The sequence below is a fragment of the Canis lupus genome, chromosome 28 (genome assembly GCF_048164855.1).
Source record: "Canis lupus baileyi chromosome 28, mCanLup2.hap1, whole genome shotgun sequence".
Lineage (NCBI taxonomy): Eukaryota > Metazoa > Chordata > Mammalia > Carnivora > Canidae > Canis > Canis lupus.
This window is the reverse complement of record NC_132865.1, coordinates 33,652,703-33,670,641: the sequence shown is the minus strand read 5'-3', so window position 1 is coordinate 33,670,641 and position 17,939 is coordinate 33,652,703. Positions and strand designations below refer to the sequence as shown.

At 39.0% G+C, this 17,939-nt stretch overlaps 1 long non-coding RNA gene across 2 annotated transcripts; it reads right to left on the bottom strand.

Moving 5' to 3' along the window:
* Positions 1 to 3,685: 3,685 nt before the first annotated feature.
* LOC140620383 (uncharacterized) lies at positions 3,686 to 12,131 on the bottom strand. 2 transcript variants are annotated; one of them, XR_012020182.1, is made up of 5 exons: positions 11,836 to 12,131; positions 10,584 to 10,740; positions 7,962 to 8,153; positions 6,306 to 6,655; positions 3,686 to 4,253 (listed from the first exon to the last, which is right to left on the bottom strand). It is a non-coding gene; the product is annotated as an uncharacterized lncRNA (long non-coding RNA). The 2 variants fall into 2 exon arrangements; XR_012020183.1 differs by having other exon boundaries at positions 6,306 to 6,460.
* Positions 12,132 to 17,939: the final 5,808 nt, after the last annotated feature.

The window sequence follows — 17,939 nt, the reverse complement described above, 5'->3', positions numbered from 1 at the left end:
AGCTCCACTGAGGCTGTCTGCAACATGTGCTCTGGTACAATGCAACTCCCCTCAAAACTGGACAGAAGGTCTGTTATGCAAGCTCCCTGAGCCTTTGAGGTAACAATGTAAGGATTTCCACAGCTCCTCCAGTCTAAGTCCACTTCACAACACGTTGACAGTCATGAGGATGCCTGGCTGGTGACCAGGACAACGATCATCCAGGATGTGATCCAAGCCTCCCACACAAGCTCCTCATAGCATGACCAGATGTTGGTTTTCCCATATGTTGCCACTGTTCTCACCCTATACTACCCTTATAGTGTGCAGCATTACAGACAAATGTATATTTTATAAGGGAAATTAACTCTATATATGCCGAGCACTCTCCAACCCCCACATTGATAGAGCTCCTCCAAGTCCCTCTCTCATAAGGCACACTCTGTTACACATACCTGTACCTTACAAACTCCTGGCTCCTACCTTCACGCCTACACACCTCCATCCTCTAAGCACTGAGGAAACAAAGACCTCTCCATTTACCAGCACCCAGAATTATAAAGAATGATAGCAAGACACTTGTTCTGGCCACACAGGCTTCTCCCATTGCCCAGGTCTCACAGACCAGGCCAACTATACTCAGGCAGCCCAGTGTCTGCACTCACTCAAAGCCCTGCTCCATGGACCTCCCTTGACCACTGAGGGCTTGCTTGATTTCTCCTCTTTTGATCCCATCTTCTATTCTACTTGTGCCTGAAGTGTGTTTCTGATTCTTATTGGGATCTGTGCTCTTCTCAGGCTGTACATTCACCTTGAGCCAAGTCACCTACATCTTTGGTGGCAACCAGTCTTATGGATTAGGACTCCTTATGACTTTTCACCCTCCACAGTACATAGGCAAGTGCTGAGCATACAGTGTTCATTCAATAGATATTTACTGAATGGTTTGATGTTCTGTAGAAATTAAGTATTCCCCAAATAAAATCCTACGATGTACTGGGAGACTGTTCTCCGTGGGTCTCTTATGCTTTGCAAGTTTTATGAGGAGAGGCACTGCCAGCTTTTGTTCTAGATTCCCTTTTCAAGGATATCTGTATAATGAATGGCCTTGGAAAAGATAGATAGCGACCCCCCCGGAGTGAAAGGCAGGTTTGTTTGCTGCCCAGTGTGATAAAGATTATGTCTCCCTCCAGGGTAAAAGCTGGGTAAGCTCACTTGCAGCCCATTATGAAAGACTGGGGGATTTTAACCTCCAGGTTTCTCAGCTGTGATGCACACCTGCTGAGTCCTCAGACCTGTCCTTGTGGAACATGAGAGACAAGTGGAAACCACAGGAACATGAAGCTCAGCCTGCTTGCTGTGTCTGGGGTAATAAGCTCCTTTGTCTCTCACCCAGGCATCTCGTGTCATCTGGAAGTACCCATGACACTGGGGCAGGCTCACAGCTCACTTGCTAGCATGCAAGTAGGATAAAACTTCAGACTCTTTGCCGTGCTCAACATAATTTTGAAATGAATGTTAAAAAGCACATTCATTTAGTTGCAGGGTTCTGTATTGTTTGGACTCCATTCACTGTAGGGAGAACTAAGTCAATGGGACATCCAGGTGTAAATTCTCCAGGCACTGCACCTTGGAGTTCCAGTTTCTCACACTGCTTTCAGTATCATGGGGACGTGATTCTGACCTGCAGAACAGAACCCAGGGAAGAGATCAAATCACTTTGCTTTGAAATGTGCTCTCATGCACAGGAATGGGCTGGAGAACATATTGAGACTACTTTGATCTAGCTATACAGTCTGGGGAGTTTATGTGGCTGTAGATTTGCCAGAGGGCAGAGTACAGGGTGGATGAGCTATTTTGTAAAGAAAGGGGCTGTGCTGTGCTTGAAGCACAATAGGATATGTGGCCAGGATATGGCCACACCAATCCGGTAGCATGGTGAACATGGAAGGGACTGGAGAAGTTAATGCAGGAGCAGTATAGACGATCCCATCAAATATTTGAAGATTGGTCAAAAGTGAAAAGTACCAGATTTGGCTCCGGAGTGTGGAACTTGGTCCAAAGAATGTAAGCACCAGAGAAATCCCTTTCAATTCAGTCAAAGGGATAGTCTCAAGCTGAAATGGGTTACCTCAAAGGACGGCGATTTCCTTACCATGGGAAGGGGCAGAATGACTTAATGAGCCAGGTGGTTGACTGGATAAATTCTAAGATTTCCTAGGAGTTTAAGAGAGCTTAATGTAAAATGATTGTTTTCGTTGACTTAATTTAATACCTATGATATTTCTGTCCATATAATTGATATGTTTTAGCCACTGCTTTGATAAACAGAAGAGGCTCTTACTCTTTGAGTTTGTGTAATCCATTGACAGATGGTTTTGTTGACGATAACTATTATTTGTCTCTGACACTATTTCTACAAGTTATAACAATGCCACCACGGTTTTTTGCTACAGCAACAAAACAGAAGACTCTTAATGCTCCATTCATTCCCCAATGACACAAGAATAATCCTTAATCATAAACAATATTATTGATCATTTTCTAAATGCCAGGCACTGTGCTAAGTACTCTCCAGGCTGTGTCCCATTTAATGAGCCCCATCATGTGGTTGACTCAAAGTCACACAACTAAAGTACCAGAGGGGAATTTGGGTCCTGGGCCTTTTGAGTTCCAAGCCAGCGCTCATACCAACTACACATTTCTTTAAAAATATTTATTTATTTATTTATTCGGGGCAGAGACACAGGCAGAGGGAGAAGCAGGCTCCCTGCAGGAAGCCCGACGTGGGACTTGACCCCGCGTCTCCAGGATCACACCCCGGGCTGCAGGCGGTGCTAAACCACTGCGCCACTGGGGCTGCCCCCAACTACACATTTAAAAAGCAAAATCAGATGTGGAGAACAACCTTGCAAGTTGTTGAAAAGGCATGGTATGTGACAGTTCAAGAGGAAAAGATTCACATGCTTTTCCCTGAATATCAAAATAACTCAAGTGCTACTCGTTCATTTCTGTAAATTGTGATGTTAATGCTGAATTTTTGCAGGTTATTTTAAAAGATGAAGTATTTCACAACATGGACACTATGGGAACATTTTTTTTTTTAAAGAAAATTTTGTTTTCTGCTGACGCTCTTTTGAACTTGGCTGCTCAGTGGGGAACAAGTAAGCTTGGAAAAACTGAAGATTTCTAAATACAGTTAGAAACTTGTGTACTTTATGCCTGGGGAGAATCTTTTTCATAGTACTTAAAGGTTTCTAGTCATATAACAGAATTATGCTATAGTCATGTAATATTTTAGGACTCTTCAAAAGCTGGACGTGTTGCAGTTCTTTTTCCAGACCAGGGACTCCAGGGTCAACGCTGATGGATTTTGGGGACAATATCATTATCCCTTCAGGCTCAGGAATGTGATTGTTAAGTCTCACATGATTGCTCTTGTGACAAGTAGCTGAAAAAGGTCTATTAAGAGTGGATCTTTAAAAAAATAGCAATGCTACTTTTCCAATGTGAAAAAAGCCATTAAATAAAGTTGGCTTTAAAAGGGGCATAGCCTTCCATGAACTTAACAATATTTTCAAAACCATTGACAACTATTAGGCCCAGATGGTTTATACTTGGAGTTGGCAAACTGAAGCCAGATAGTAAATAACTCTGGCTTTGTCTTCAGGCATACAGCCTTTGTTGCAACCATTTAACCCTGTCATTGTGGTGTGAAAGCAGTTATTAGACAATACATAAACAAAGGAGTATGATTGTGTTCTGAAAAAACTTTATTTATGGACAATGAAATTGAATTTCATATGTTTTCCAGTGTCACCAAATATCATTCTTTCCTTTGATTTTTTTTTCAACTCTTTAAATGTGAAACTGATCCTTAGCACCCAGGCCATACAGAAACAGGCAGAGGGCTGGGTGTGACCTGTGGGCTGTGGTTTGCTGATCCTGGCTTCACCTGGCTTCAGTCTGGCTATAGCATGTAGAATGAGAATGGCTCTTCAGAGCCAACAAGTGTGGTTGGTCTTGGCACATTTCCACCTCTTCTTTCTGTATCTCATCTCCATTCGTGTACCTCCCAAAGATTGCTTGCTTCCAGTCAGTAGAATTTAATACATGCAGCATGCTTCAACTGCTTTAATGATTATAACTACCAATAAATCCTTGTTGGTACTGTTACAAGTGCCATTACCTTTTCTTTAACTCTATTAGTTGTCTTCATAGGAAGTGATTCAGGTATTGCTACTGAGTTTTCCTCAAGCCAGACTTAGTGCAACCTGCAAGGTTTTGATACCAAAAATAAAATGTTCTATTTTTCTACCTGGTCACACCTGCTGTTCACATTGTCACAAAGCCTAGCCAGATAAATGCTCCATTGCCTCTTCTTGGAAGACCAAATTGCCTAACCTCCCTTGCAGTTAAGTAGAGACTATGTGACTGGTTTTGGCCAATGGAATATAGACAAATGTGATGTATGCCATATGCATGCCTGACTCCTAAGGCATCCAGAGCTATCTTTCATATCCTTTCCTTCCCTCTTCCAGCCATCCAGATGAAAGCAAAGATGGCAGAGATACTGGCACATCAAAATACAAAGAGTCACAAGATAGAGAGGAAGCCATCCAGAATTGCTACCTGACCCACGCTGGATATTGATTGGGTAAGAAACAAACTTTTACTGTTTTGAGCTATTGGTTGTTTGTTAGAGCACCTATCATTAATTATCTAATAGATAATTATCTAATAGATAATCTAATTATCTTGACCAGTATAATTTTGCAATATTATCCAAAGAGTTTATTCAACTTCTCTTCATCTTTCAAGGAGTTTATTGAGAATCTTTTGTACTGAAATAATTACACATTTGTGGCTTATAATTATGTCAGTAAGGAAACTGTTAGAAAAGTTCACGAAACCCAGCAATCATGCTCCTAGGAATTTATCTCAGAAAAAAAAAACATTTATATTCAGACGAACACCTGTATAGGGTTGTCATAAGTAGCTTTATTTGTAATAGCTCCAAATTAGAAACAACTGAAATGGTCCTCAAAACATGAATGGTTAAAAAAAAATGGTACTTTCATATTGTGGAATGCTACACAGGTATAAAAAGAACAAACTATTGAATTAAATACCTAAATGTGAGATCTGAAATCACAGAACACCTAAAAGGAAACATAGTTATCTCTTAGAAATTGGCCTTAGCAACATATTTATGGATATGTCTCTTCAGGCAAGAAAAATAAAAGCACAAATAAACTGTTGGGACTACACCAAAATAAAAAGTTCTGGGACAGAGAAGAAAACCATCAAGAAAAAAAAAAAAAAAAGAAAAAAGAAAATGAAGAGGCAACCTACTGAATGGGGGAGGATATTTGCAAATGATATATCCAATAAGGGGTTAATATCCCAAATACATAAAGAACAGCTTATACAATGTAATACCCCCCCCCAAGAAAAATACCTCCAAATAATCTAACTTAAAAAAGAACAGAGGATCTGAATAGACATTTTTCCAAAGACATCCAGATGGCCAACAGACATGAGAAGTTGTTTGACATCACTCATCATCAAGGAAATGCAAATCAAAACCACAATGATAGCTCACCTCACACCTGCCACAATGGCTAGAATTAAAAAGACAAGAAATAACAGGTGCTGGTGAGGATGTGGAGAAAAGGAAACCTTCATGCACTGTTGGTGGGAATGTAAGTTGGTGCAATTACTGTGGAAAATAGTATAGAGATTCCTCAAAAAATTAAAAATTAAAAAATTAAAAATAGAAATATCATAAAATCCAATAATTCCACTACTATGTATTTATCCAAAGAAAATAAAAACACTAATTTCAAAAAGATATATGCACTGCTTATGTTCATTGAAGCATTATTTATAATAGCCAAGATATGGAAGCAACCCAAGTGTCCATCGATAGATGACTGGATAAAGAAGATGTGAAATGTATATATGGCTATTACTTGGCCATAAATGAGAGTGAGATCTTGCCATTTGCAAAAACACGGATGGACCTAGAGGATATTATACTAAGTGAAATAAGCCAGAGAAAGACAAATACTATATGAAATCTAAGAAAAAAAAAAGAGAACATGAGCAAACAAATGGAACAGAAACAGACTCAAATACAGAAGCAAACAAGTGGTTGCCAGAGGGGAGCAGTGAGGGAATGGGTGATATATGTAAAGGGGATTAAGAGGTACAAACTTCCAGTTGCAAATAATTAAGTCATGGAGATGAGGAGTACAACATAGGAAATACAGTCAATAATACTGTGATAACATTGTATGATGATAGGTGATAAATATACTTACCTTACCATGATGAGCATTGCATGATGTTTTTAATAAAACCCACACTTTCTGATACATGCCATGACTTGGCTAGATCTCAAAGGCATTATCAAGAGTGAAAAAACAGTCCATTTCAGAAGGTCACATACTATGTTATTCTATTTATAAAAACATTTCTGTAATGACAAAATTACAGAGATGGAAAACAGATCAGTAGTGGTTGATGGAGGATAAAGATGGTGAGGGCTGGAGTGACAGGGTGTGTGACTTCCTGAGTAGCAAGTGGGAGCCTTTTGGAGTGATAGGATACTTCTGTAGCTTGATCATGGTGGTGATTAGATGAATCCATACATGTGATAAAATCCATAGATCTATACACATACATTATACTGATGTTAATTCCCTATAAAATTATGTAAGATGAAGCCACTGAAAGAAACCAGGTGACCTTGCCATACTCTTATTGTAACTTTCTGTAATAATCTATAATTATTACAAAACTGCCACTGATGAAGTCCTCACTCTATGTTGGGGTCCCTGTGTTATCTCAGTCCTCACCACATTATGAGGTGGGTATTTTTTATCCTTGTTTTCCAGATGTAGAGACTAAGGAATTAAAAGTGAAGTAACACAGTGAAGCCCACACAACTAGACAGTAATGGAACCAGGAGGTGACTTAGTTTACCTGCATCCACAAACCTGTTCCTCACACCTACCTGTATTCTAGCTACTATGTATTTTCTCAAGAACAATGCCCTATCACTTTAGTGCCACTTGGTAAATGTCCATTATTTTGATAAGAAAGCAAAAGCAAGATACCTGAATTTGAAATATTTTTATGGCAGGTAGCAGAGCTAGATGACGCTTAAATCTATAAAGATGGGTGGCTAAATAGTGTCAGATCCAGGATGTCTCCATAGTTATATGTTCCAAAATGAAAACGGGAGCACAATTGCTTATCCAGATCCAACAATGTTTGTTAAATAATTATGGCCCAACTTTCCTTATTGGAAAACTCTGAATTTCCTTATGTAAACTCTGAATTTCCTATCCTGGCATGGAAATTATTTTATTTTTGCTTTACTTTTCTGGTTATATTTTATATCCAGGAAAGCATATACATCCATTTTCCCCATAACTTTAAACAGAAAGATTCTGGGACTTCAAAACAATTCCCCCTGGTTGGTTTTTGTTTTGTTTTGTTTTGTTTTTCTTTTTAAATTCAGTGGAGTGCACTTGAAAATATAAAATAGGCTATGGGAATCGCATGTTTGTGGATATCTGAGGCATGTCCTCGTCTGGCCCACTGTATTATCTAGACTGGACTTGGGGTTTGTGACTGCACGTGAACATGGCATTAGCCACTCATGCTGGGCTCGAGCACTGCCATTTAGAGACCCCTGTAGGTTGTGGAGACAGTGAAATGGACTTGTGGCCAAGAGCCCCACAGGGTGAGTGATGCCAATTTTTACTGCATGGAGTGGCTATGCTGCCTGTGACAACAATGAATAGTTACTTATAAGGCACAGAGTGAAAATCTGTGGTAACCAAGAAGTGTTGGGGTTTAATTTTAGGAGAGAGTCAATGAAAGAAATATCTCAACAATAAAATCCAAACTCCTAACCTGGGGCCTGTCAGACCCTCAAAATCTTCCCAGTGTTTCTCCAAACTCATCACCTGCCAGCCTTGCCTTGCTTCCTTGGCTTTCAGCACGCTGACCCCACAATTTTTCAAGCACATCATACTCAGTACCGCCACAGGATCTTTGCACTTTCTGTTCTCTCTGGAGCACTCTTCCATGGGATCATCACATAGCAATTTCCCTGGCTTTAATGAGGTCCCTCCTCAAATTTCTTCTTCCTAGAGAAGCTGTTCCTCAAATACAATACATATATTTAAAGTGGCCTCCTTTCTATTATCTCTATCCCCTGGTTCTTAGTTTATTATTTTATTTGTAATTTTTTTAGCACTTACCACTACTTGAAATTATGCTCTGCAGTATTTGTAACTTGTTTATTATCTTTCTCAATATAATTTCCTCTTAGGCAGAGAATTGTTTTCATTCCCTGCTGTATCCTCAGTACCTAGAAAATTGTCTGGCACATTATAAGTTCTATGTTTTACTTGAATGAAAAAAATAAGTAAGTGTTGTGCCCACCAGAACTTGTCTCTGGATCCCAGCCAAGGGATTACATTTATCTTTACCTACCAGCCCCAGGCTCATTGTCCAGATTTGATTATTGTCTTTACAAGAAGCCTGTGTAAACCTCAGAACTAGACATGGTTTGTTTTCAAGGTCTCCTTTTTTGTTAGTGTCCTGTATATTTTCTGACCCATCCCTATGAGTTTTTGGCTTCTTGTTTCCTTCTGGTCTTTTCTGCCTATTCTGTTTCTCCAGGTTCTAGGCCCCTTGCTGCTAATTCTGACCCTGCAAGCCTGGCTGATGATTGGTGCCTGGACCCCAAGCTGGCAGTGAACTTAAGGGCCAGAAGAGGCCCCTTCTTTACACTGTATATCTGCTGACCCTCCAGTGGGTTCTCTCCACCTGCTCTTGCTTATTAGTCATCCCAAACCCTTAGTTTTCATTAAAATATTTAGTCCAGCTTTTCCTTCACATATACCTCCCCCAACACCCAAGAATACTGTACCCTCCCATCCTGACACAGCTAACTTTCTGGAGAAAAATGCTCAGGGAAGTCTTATTGAAATTTAATTTGGGCTCTAAGCCTGAAAACTTAGTGTCAGAGCAGTAGAAATTCTGCACACCAAAATATGCCTTTATCACCTATTGTATTTTTTAAAAAATTTAAAAAACATTTTATTTATTCATTCATGAAAGACGCAGACAGAGAGGCAGAGACATAGGCAGAGGGAGAAGCAGATTTTCCACAGGGAGCCCAATGCAGGACTCGATCCCAGGACCCCAGGATCACACTCTGAGTCAAAGACAGACGCTCAACCACTGAGTCACCCAGGGGCCTCATCACCTATCATATTCTATCAAATTTCCTTTTGCTGCTTGGAAGTGAATCTGTTGCTCTAGGCCTAAAGATAGACTTAGCGGATGTAGGTTGTCAGATTTCATTGTTAAAAGTACCTGGGTGGGAGTGGGGGTGGGGAAACACCCGGAGGGATTCTTAGATGACAATATCCAGATCTGAACACCAGCCCCACTCTTTGGAGCTTATTTTGCTCACCAGCCTTTTATTTACATTTTAAAGTTATGTAATATGGAGTCCCGCATTGGGTTCCCTGTAGGAAGCCTACTTCTCCCTCTGTCTCCCTCTCTCTCTCTGTCTTTCATGAATAAATAAATAAAATCTTTAAAAAAAATAAAGAAAACCTTCCAATATTCTGAGGCTTCCTTCTCAAGACTCATCTGTGAATATAAGTACCATGACACACTGAAAAACTGTGGTATTATCTGTACCTCAGACAACCCGAGAGAATTATAATGGTGGGAAATAGAAATAAAATTAGAATGCTGGGATCCCTGGGTGGCGCAGCGGTTTGGCGCCTGCCTTTGGCCCAGGGCGCGATCCTGGAGACCCGGGATCGAATCCCACGTCGGGCTCCCGGTGCATGGAGCCTGCTTCTCCCTCTGCCTGTGTCTCTGCCTCTCTCTGTGTGTGTGTGTGTGTGTGTGTGTGTGTGTGACTATCATAAATTAAAAAAAAAAAAAAAAAAAAAAGAATGCTTAGAGGTTTCAGTCATTAAGCATCTGTTCAGGTCCTAATCCCTGGGTCCTGGGATCAAACCCTGTGTGGGGCTCCCTGCTCAGTGGAAATCTTTTTAAAAATTATGAAATAGGGATGCCTGGGTAGCTCAGTGGTTGAGCGTCTGCCTCTGGCTCAGGGCGTGATCCTAGGTTCTGGGGATAGAGTCCTGCCTGGGGCTCCCTGCATGGAGCCTGCTTCTCCCTCTGACTATATCTCTGCCTCTCTCTGTGTCTCTTATGAATAAATAAAATCTTAAAAACTATGAAATAAAATAAAAATACAACAATGGCAATATGAACTACCCTCTCTCTTTTTTTTTTTAAAGATTTTATTTATTTATTTGAGAGAGAGAGGGTGTGAGAGAGAGACCTTGAGTGGGGTGAGGGTCAGAAGAAGAGGGAGGAGCAGACTCCCTGCTGAGCAAGGAGCCTGATGCAGGACTTGATCCCAGGACCCTGTGATCACAACCTGAGCCAAAGGCAGACACTTAACCAACTGAGTCATCCAGGCTTCCATAAACTACCCTATTTTCATGATATAAGAAAAGAGTGCAAAGTGTGCCAGACACATATTTCTATACCTCTTCATAGCTCCTTCCAGGACTTGCCCGGCCTCATTGACCAACTCCTTTTGATAAAACACTTCAGATCTTGATAATAAAGATAAAACACAATGTGATCATTTTTCCTGTTGGAACTTTCTGCCTGTGGTCCGCTTGGAAAGTATAAAAGTTGAAGCTGTCACAATGAAATAAAGAAAAAGAAAAATGACTATGTGAAATTATTGTGGAAGAGGCAGTTTGGGAAGTGCCTGAATGTCAGCTTATTTGACAGGAGCTTGGCTTATAAATTTTAAAGTGGTGACAGCTTAACATGCTTCCATCGTTAATCAAGCAATTAAAAGTTATGTAATATTGTCTGCTTAGGAAACTTAAATCATAAATTGCTGTGAATTTTTAGAATTTTGAGTCTCAGTCCTTATTTCTATGTTTAGACAGGATTAGATTGATGATATCTCAGCAAATAAGTATCTGCCTGTTTAAAAAAAAAATTCTCTACTATTCTTGTCACTTTTCTTTACATCTACTAGAGGGTTTTATCTGAGATTCCAGCTCTTGGTATCAATGGAAAAGTCATGGGAAAATCACAAATCTCTTTGTAATTTATATTTTTAAAAATGATTTTCATTTCATGTTGCAATACATTCATTTATGTATTTAGCTATCTAGTTAGTTATCTTAATCTGGTGAATATGGAGGAATGAGTAGTTGAAAGATATAAGAAGTAGAAGTCTGTATGTCATAAGTTAGGTATTTAAGAGGCATAATAGATGAATCAAAATACAAGATACAAGTTTTTACTGAGCAGTATTGAATGGCCAAAGGAACAGAATGTGAAGAAAGAAAAAAAGTGCAACTTCTCCTTTCAATAAAATGAGGTAGTTGTGTTTTTCCCTGTTTTCCCTCTAAAAACTACTAACTCCCCTGGACATTAGATATAAAATAAGCATGCTCAAGATTCTAAAATGTGGTGAGCAGACAGTGGATCAGGTAGGGTCCTCAGGATTGAGGAACCACATGGGGGTGAGTCCCTGTGTTTGCTTTGTGCATTATATATCCCTGATTGAGAAAGAAGATGGAACCTGATATTGCCAACAGGCAAACAGAAAAAGCCCCAAGAAAATTCCTCTCTTTCTAGCCAAAGAGGATGGAAGGAGTAGGGGAGCAAGACAGAAAGGTTTGAGAAGATAACAAGACCTCTAAGCCAACTCCCCTAACTCCCAACAAAGACTGAGGGTGGAGTGTAAACCTCCACCATGTGAAAGGCACATACCCCCTCCTCCATGAGCGTGATGTCAGAGAAGGAGCCAGATGACAAAAAGCTCTCCCACTGTGGTCTCAGTAAGTGCTCCTCTCCAGGGAGCCTAATCTTCCACCCCATCGTGGTAATGAGGCCAAGAAGACCATCCTTTACCCCTGTACCTGACACACAGTGTCAGTGGGCCTGTCCTCCTCCTTTCAGCAAGGGAAATTAGTAGGATGCCATGTGGGGAGCCTGAACTCCTCAGTGCAGAATGAACTTCGATCTTCTCCCACCACCGTAATGGAGGCCCAGGGGGGAATCTGGAATTTTACCTGTACTGGGCTTTAATGAGGTAGAGTGATGTCATAGGAGTCCTGATAGAACACAAAATCTAAATGAGATCCATAGCCTTATACCATAATATCCAAAATGACCATATTTCAATTAAAAAAAAATCACTTGGTACATCAGAAACAAGAATGATGTCAAACTGAATGAGACAAGACAATCAACAAATGCCAACACAGAGATGACACAGAATGGCTAAACAAAGTTCTCCAAACAAAAAGGAAATTATAAAAAAAAGGACTCTTGAAATATAGGAAGGAAGAGAACACAAAGATATAAAAATATGAATAAATACAAGTAGCCTCTGCTCCTTGTGAGTTTTCTTAATTATGTTTGATAGCTGAAGCAAAACTACAACCCAAATATGGTTCCCAATGTTTGTAGATGGGGGAAGGTAAAGGGCCATAAAAGGAGGTAAGTTTTCTATTCTTTACACAAATGGGTAAAACACCTATAACACTAGACTTTAATAAGTTATATGTATTTAACACATACCTAGAGTAACTCTAAAAAATCTATACAAAGAGCTACACTTAAAAACACTGTAGATAAATCTAAATGGAATTCTAAAAATCCAATCTAAAAAGTCCAATAATCCCAAAGAAGGTAGGTAAAAGAAAACTGGCAAACAAAAATCAAAGAGAACAAGCAAAACAAAAAATAAAATGGAAGACTAAGCTATAACATATCAATAATTCGTAACAGTAAATAATCTGAATGTACCAATTAAAAAAAAGATTGGCACAATAAATAAAAATAAAACCCAGTTACATGCTGTCTACAAGAACCACACTTCAAATATAATGACATAGGTATGCTTAGATTAAAAGGATGAAAAAAGGGCAGCCTGGGTGGCTCAGTGGTTTAGCACTACCTTCGGTCCAGGGAGTGATCCTGGAGACCCGGGATCAAGTCCCACGTTGGGTTCCCAGCATGGAGTCTGCTTCTCCCTCTGCCTGTGTCTCTGCCTCTCTCTCTTCCTCTCATGAATAAATAAATACAATTAAATAAAAAACTTTCTAAAAAGAATTCTTCATTACTATATAGTTTCACTGGAGAGTTCTTCCAAATGTTTAAGGAGTTTATACCAATCTTACATAATCTTTTGCAGAAAACAGAAGAGGAAAAAACATTTACCCTCATTCTCTGATTAAAAAAACAACAGAGGGACACAGTATAAAACCAGAAATAAAAACCAAAAGCTATGAACCTGTATCATTCACGGATACAGTTACCAAAATTGTTAATAAATTATTAGCAAACAAAATTAAGCAGTATATAAAAGGAATTATACATCTTGACTTAGTGGAGTTTATTACATGGATGCAAGATTAGTTCAATTTTGAAAAATCAGTGTTACTCACCTTATTATCAGGCTAAGGAAGAAAGATCACATAACTTTATCAATTGAAGCAGAGAAAACATTTGACAAAATTCAACAATTATTGATTACAACTCTCAGAAAAATAAGAATAGAGGGGAACATCCTCAACTTGATAAAGAACATTTATTTTTAAAAAAATTTAGAGGTAACATCATACTTAATGGTGAAAGATTAAATGCTTTCCATCTGTGACAGGAAACAAGACAAGCAAGGATGTTTGCTCTCACCATTGTTATTCAACATTGTAATGGAAGTTTGAACAAGCATCATAAGATAAGAAAAAAAGTAACAAAAGTCCTATAGATCAGAAAGGAAGAAACAAAGCTGTAGCTATTCGTAGATGAGATGATAGTCTATGTAGAACAAACACCTCAAGGAATCTATAACAAGATTGGAAATAATAAGTTAATTCAGCAGAGTCACAGGCCAACATACAAATATTCACTACGAAAAAAAAAACACAAATATTCACTACGTTTCTGTATACTAGTATACTATATATAGTTTATTTCTATATACTACCAATAAACGCATGGAAACTGAAATGAATTATGTGATACCATTTATAATTGCTCAAAAGAAATGAAAAGTTTGCATGTTTGTATATTAACAAAACATATATAGGACTTATATCCTGAAAGCTACAAAATGCTAGTGAGAGAAATCAAAGATCTAAGTAAATGGAAATATATACTGTGTTCATGGATTAGAAGACTCAACAGAGCAAACTATGTTAATTATACCCAAACTGGTATATATATATACTGCATTTCCTATAAAAATATCAGCAAGGATTTTTTTTTTTTGGTAGAAATCCCTTCTTTTGTTGAGATAGATAAGATTACTCCAAAATACATATAGAAAAGCAAAGGAACCAGAATAGTTAAAAGAACTTTGAAAAAAAAAAAAAGGAAATGGGAAGAATTATACTATCTGATTTCAAGACTTGCAGTAATCAGGACTGTATGGTATTGGTGGAGACAGATCCATGCAACAGAACAGAGAACCCAGAAGTAGCCACCCACAAATACCACCATCAACTGGTGCTGTTCTTGTTTTTTACAATGGTGCAAAAGCAGTTCAATGGAAGAATAGTCTTCTCAACAAATTGAGTCAGAGAGGCACCTGAGTGATTCAGTTAAGTGTCTGCCTTAGGCTGGGTTCATGATCCCAGGGTTCTGGGATTGAGCCTCGTGTCGGGTTCCTTGCTCAACAAAGAGCCTGCTTTCTCCCTCTCCTGCTCACTTGTGCTCTCTCTCTCTCCTTCAAATAAAATCTAAAAACAAAAATGAATTGTGTGGGAGAAATAATACGTGCATATCCAAAAGAAATCCATAACTTAAAAACTTTTTTAATTAAAAAAACTAACCCCAACCTAAACCTCACACTTTGTACAAGGATTAACCTCAAATTGATCACAGATTCTAGCTGCCACATCCATGAGCATGCTGGGGGCACTAAAGGACAAGCCTTTTCTCATACAACTAATTGACCCCCTTGGACTTTCCTCCTTCTATCTCTCTTTTAAAGATTTTATTTATTTATTAATGAGACACAGGCAGAGAGATAGGCAGGCTCCATGCAGGGAGCCCAACATGGGACTCAATCCCGCGTCTCTGGGATCACACCCTGGGCTGAAGGCAGCACTAAACCGCTGAGCCACCCGGGCTGCCCTACCTCCTCTCCTTTCAAATCCTGGTTGACCTCTTTCAACAAGCTGTACTTAGCCAGAAGGAACATAATAAGGTTATATACACAGTAATACCTTATTAGCTGAGTCCTGATACCCAAAGCTACTATAACTATGGATGATAAGTGATCTGATACACCAAAAGAATGAAGGACTTATAACTGATGCTCCAATAAGAAAGGGAACTTTGTTCATGTCATACCCCCTGCTAAAGACTATCTCCTGCCAAAGAGCAGCCAGGGGTATGACCCAGGGCAGCATGGGGAAAGCCAGACCCTTGTCCCTATACTTGAGGGACAGGTGGCTTGTATATTTCATAGAACATTGAAGGAGGACATCTTTTGAAATTCTAGCCCTTTATAATTTGGACAGTATTTTGAGATATAAAAATTTAGTTGGAAGTCTAAACTCTGAGAATTATAAATTGAAAGACAAAAAATTACCTAAACGTAGTAACAGAAATAGATCCTGATGGGATCCCTGGGTGGCGCAGCGGTTTAGCTCCTGCCTTTGGCCCAGGGCGCGATCCTGGAGACCCAGGATCGAATCCCACTTCGGGCTCCCGGTGCATGGAGCCTGCTTCTCCCTCTGCCTCTCTCTCTATCATAAATAAATAAAAATTAAAAAAAAAAAAAAAAAAAAAAAGGAAATAGATCCTGATTAGAACTAACATCTACTGAGCGCTCTACCAAAAGCCTGTTGGAATGGATACAAGTATTATTGCTATGTTACAGATAAAACCAAACGACACACCCTAGGTCAGAGGGCAAGTAAGTGGAGAAGTAGGATTTGAACTTAGGGCCACTCCTGCTCCTCACCACTGTTGGGTACTGACAGAAGCAACCTTTCCTCATGCAGAACTATGTGATAAGTGAATGGGGAGAGACCTAGAAACACTAGGAACTGTATTTCATACATCAACACTTAGATTTTGTATTTCATACATCAACATCAATTTAAAAAAAAAAGAAAAAAGAAAAAGAAGAGGAAATCAATATAGAGTTGCCAGTATTTATTGTGCCAAGAAAAAATATTGTTAAAGACAAGGATATTTTAACATCAAAATGTGTTAGAAGGATAGAACTTAATAAAAGAAAGTCCTTTAAATTGAATAGATTAGTTTTAGGAAAATCTTACTGCAGCAATTTTTAATTTTTTTATCTCTTTTTTTAACTTAACTACAAATCAGTAAAAATGTTGTCACAGCTCAGCACAGGTCTACAGACTGTCATTTGAAAAACAGTAGTTTAAAGATGATGGAGAAATTCATGTGAAATGTATAGAGAATCTGATCAAGACAAGACAAAAAATTTAGCCGTTTCATCTGGTTAAGAGTTGGCACAGTTCTGTTCGGAGCCATAGAAGTTAATATCTCTCCAGCCCTGTAGAACCTTTTTACATGAGCCCTTGAAGCATCTTATGTGTGGCCATTGGAAATACTCTGGGAACAGAAAATCAGGAAATATTTCGTCTTATTCCTATTCACAGATTTAATCCTGAACTGGATGCTTTAACTTTTTCAAACCAAATTCATCTTGGTCTTTATTTTCACAGTCTCTAATTTATGCTAACTTTGGTTTCAAGTTGTTCTTTAGAATTCAATGGCCAAGTCTTGCCTTCTAGGACTTTGGCTCCCCTTCCATCATAATTCAGATTTCCCTACAGGCTCAAATGTTGTAGATTGCTTTGGGTAAACCATCCCCCTCAGCTCTACCATTCTAGGAATCCTTATCACAGGACCACACCCTTGGCAGGCAGCTTGACCACCTGTTTTACTTCTGTTTCATAGGAAGGAAATAGACAGTAACAGAAACTTATCTTTATCTTGTATAAAAGGGTTGGCACAAAACCTACATTAAGCTAATCAGATTGTCCACCAGGAATTCAGAATTTGAATATCTACCCTAGTAGCACAGGGCAGAAAAATCATTACAGCTGAATCATTCTAATCATAGCACCTTGAAGAGATTGTATTTTATTTATGAAAAGTCGGTTCTCAGAGTTGCCCTGCTTCCTGTTTTTCTTGATTTAGTCTTTTTCTTCTGTTCTCTGCTGTTGTAGAGTCTTCCAGTTTTGCCATCTGCTTCTTCACTGACGCTTCTGCTTTCTAAAGTGGAATCTTACCATCAGATGATAACAGTCAAATACTCTAGCAGGTACACTTTATTATTCATAATATTCATAATGAAAATTGCTAAGGTTTATTGAGGCCTTACCAGACCAGCGTTGTGTAAAGTGTTCTGTATGTTTCCTAATCTCCACAATGACCTCAGGAAATGATGATATCCTAACATCCTTGACACTTTCCTGGTGAGCACATCAAGGTTTAGAGACAGAAATTGTTTTATCTGAAATTATGATACTACTGGGTAGAGGAGACGGGTTTGAATTGCAGGTCAGTCTGACCTCTGACACTGCCTCTAGTCATGACATGTGTGCTTCGTTCTGATTCTGTGGTACAAGCAAGATCTTCTCAATAAAATGTATAAATCTTGGAATTAGGGCAGCCCAGTGGCTCAGAGGTTTAGCGCCGCCTTTGGCCCAGGGCCTGATCCTGGAGACCCAGGATCGAGTCCCACATCAGGCTCCCTGCATGGAGCCTGCTTCTCCCTCTGCCTGTGTCCTCTGCTTCTCTCTCTCTCTGTTTTTTTTTTTTTCATGAATAAATACATAAAATATTTTAAAAAATAAATCTTGGAATTAATAACACCC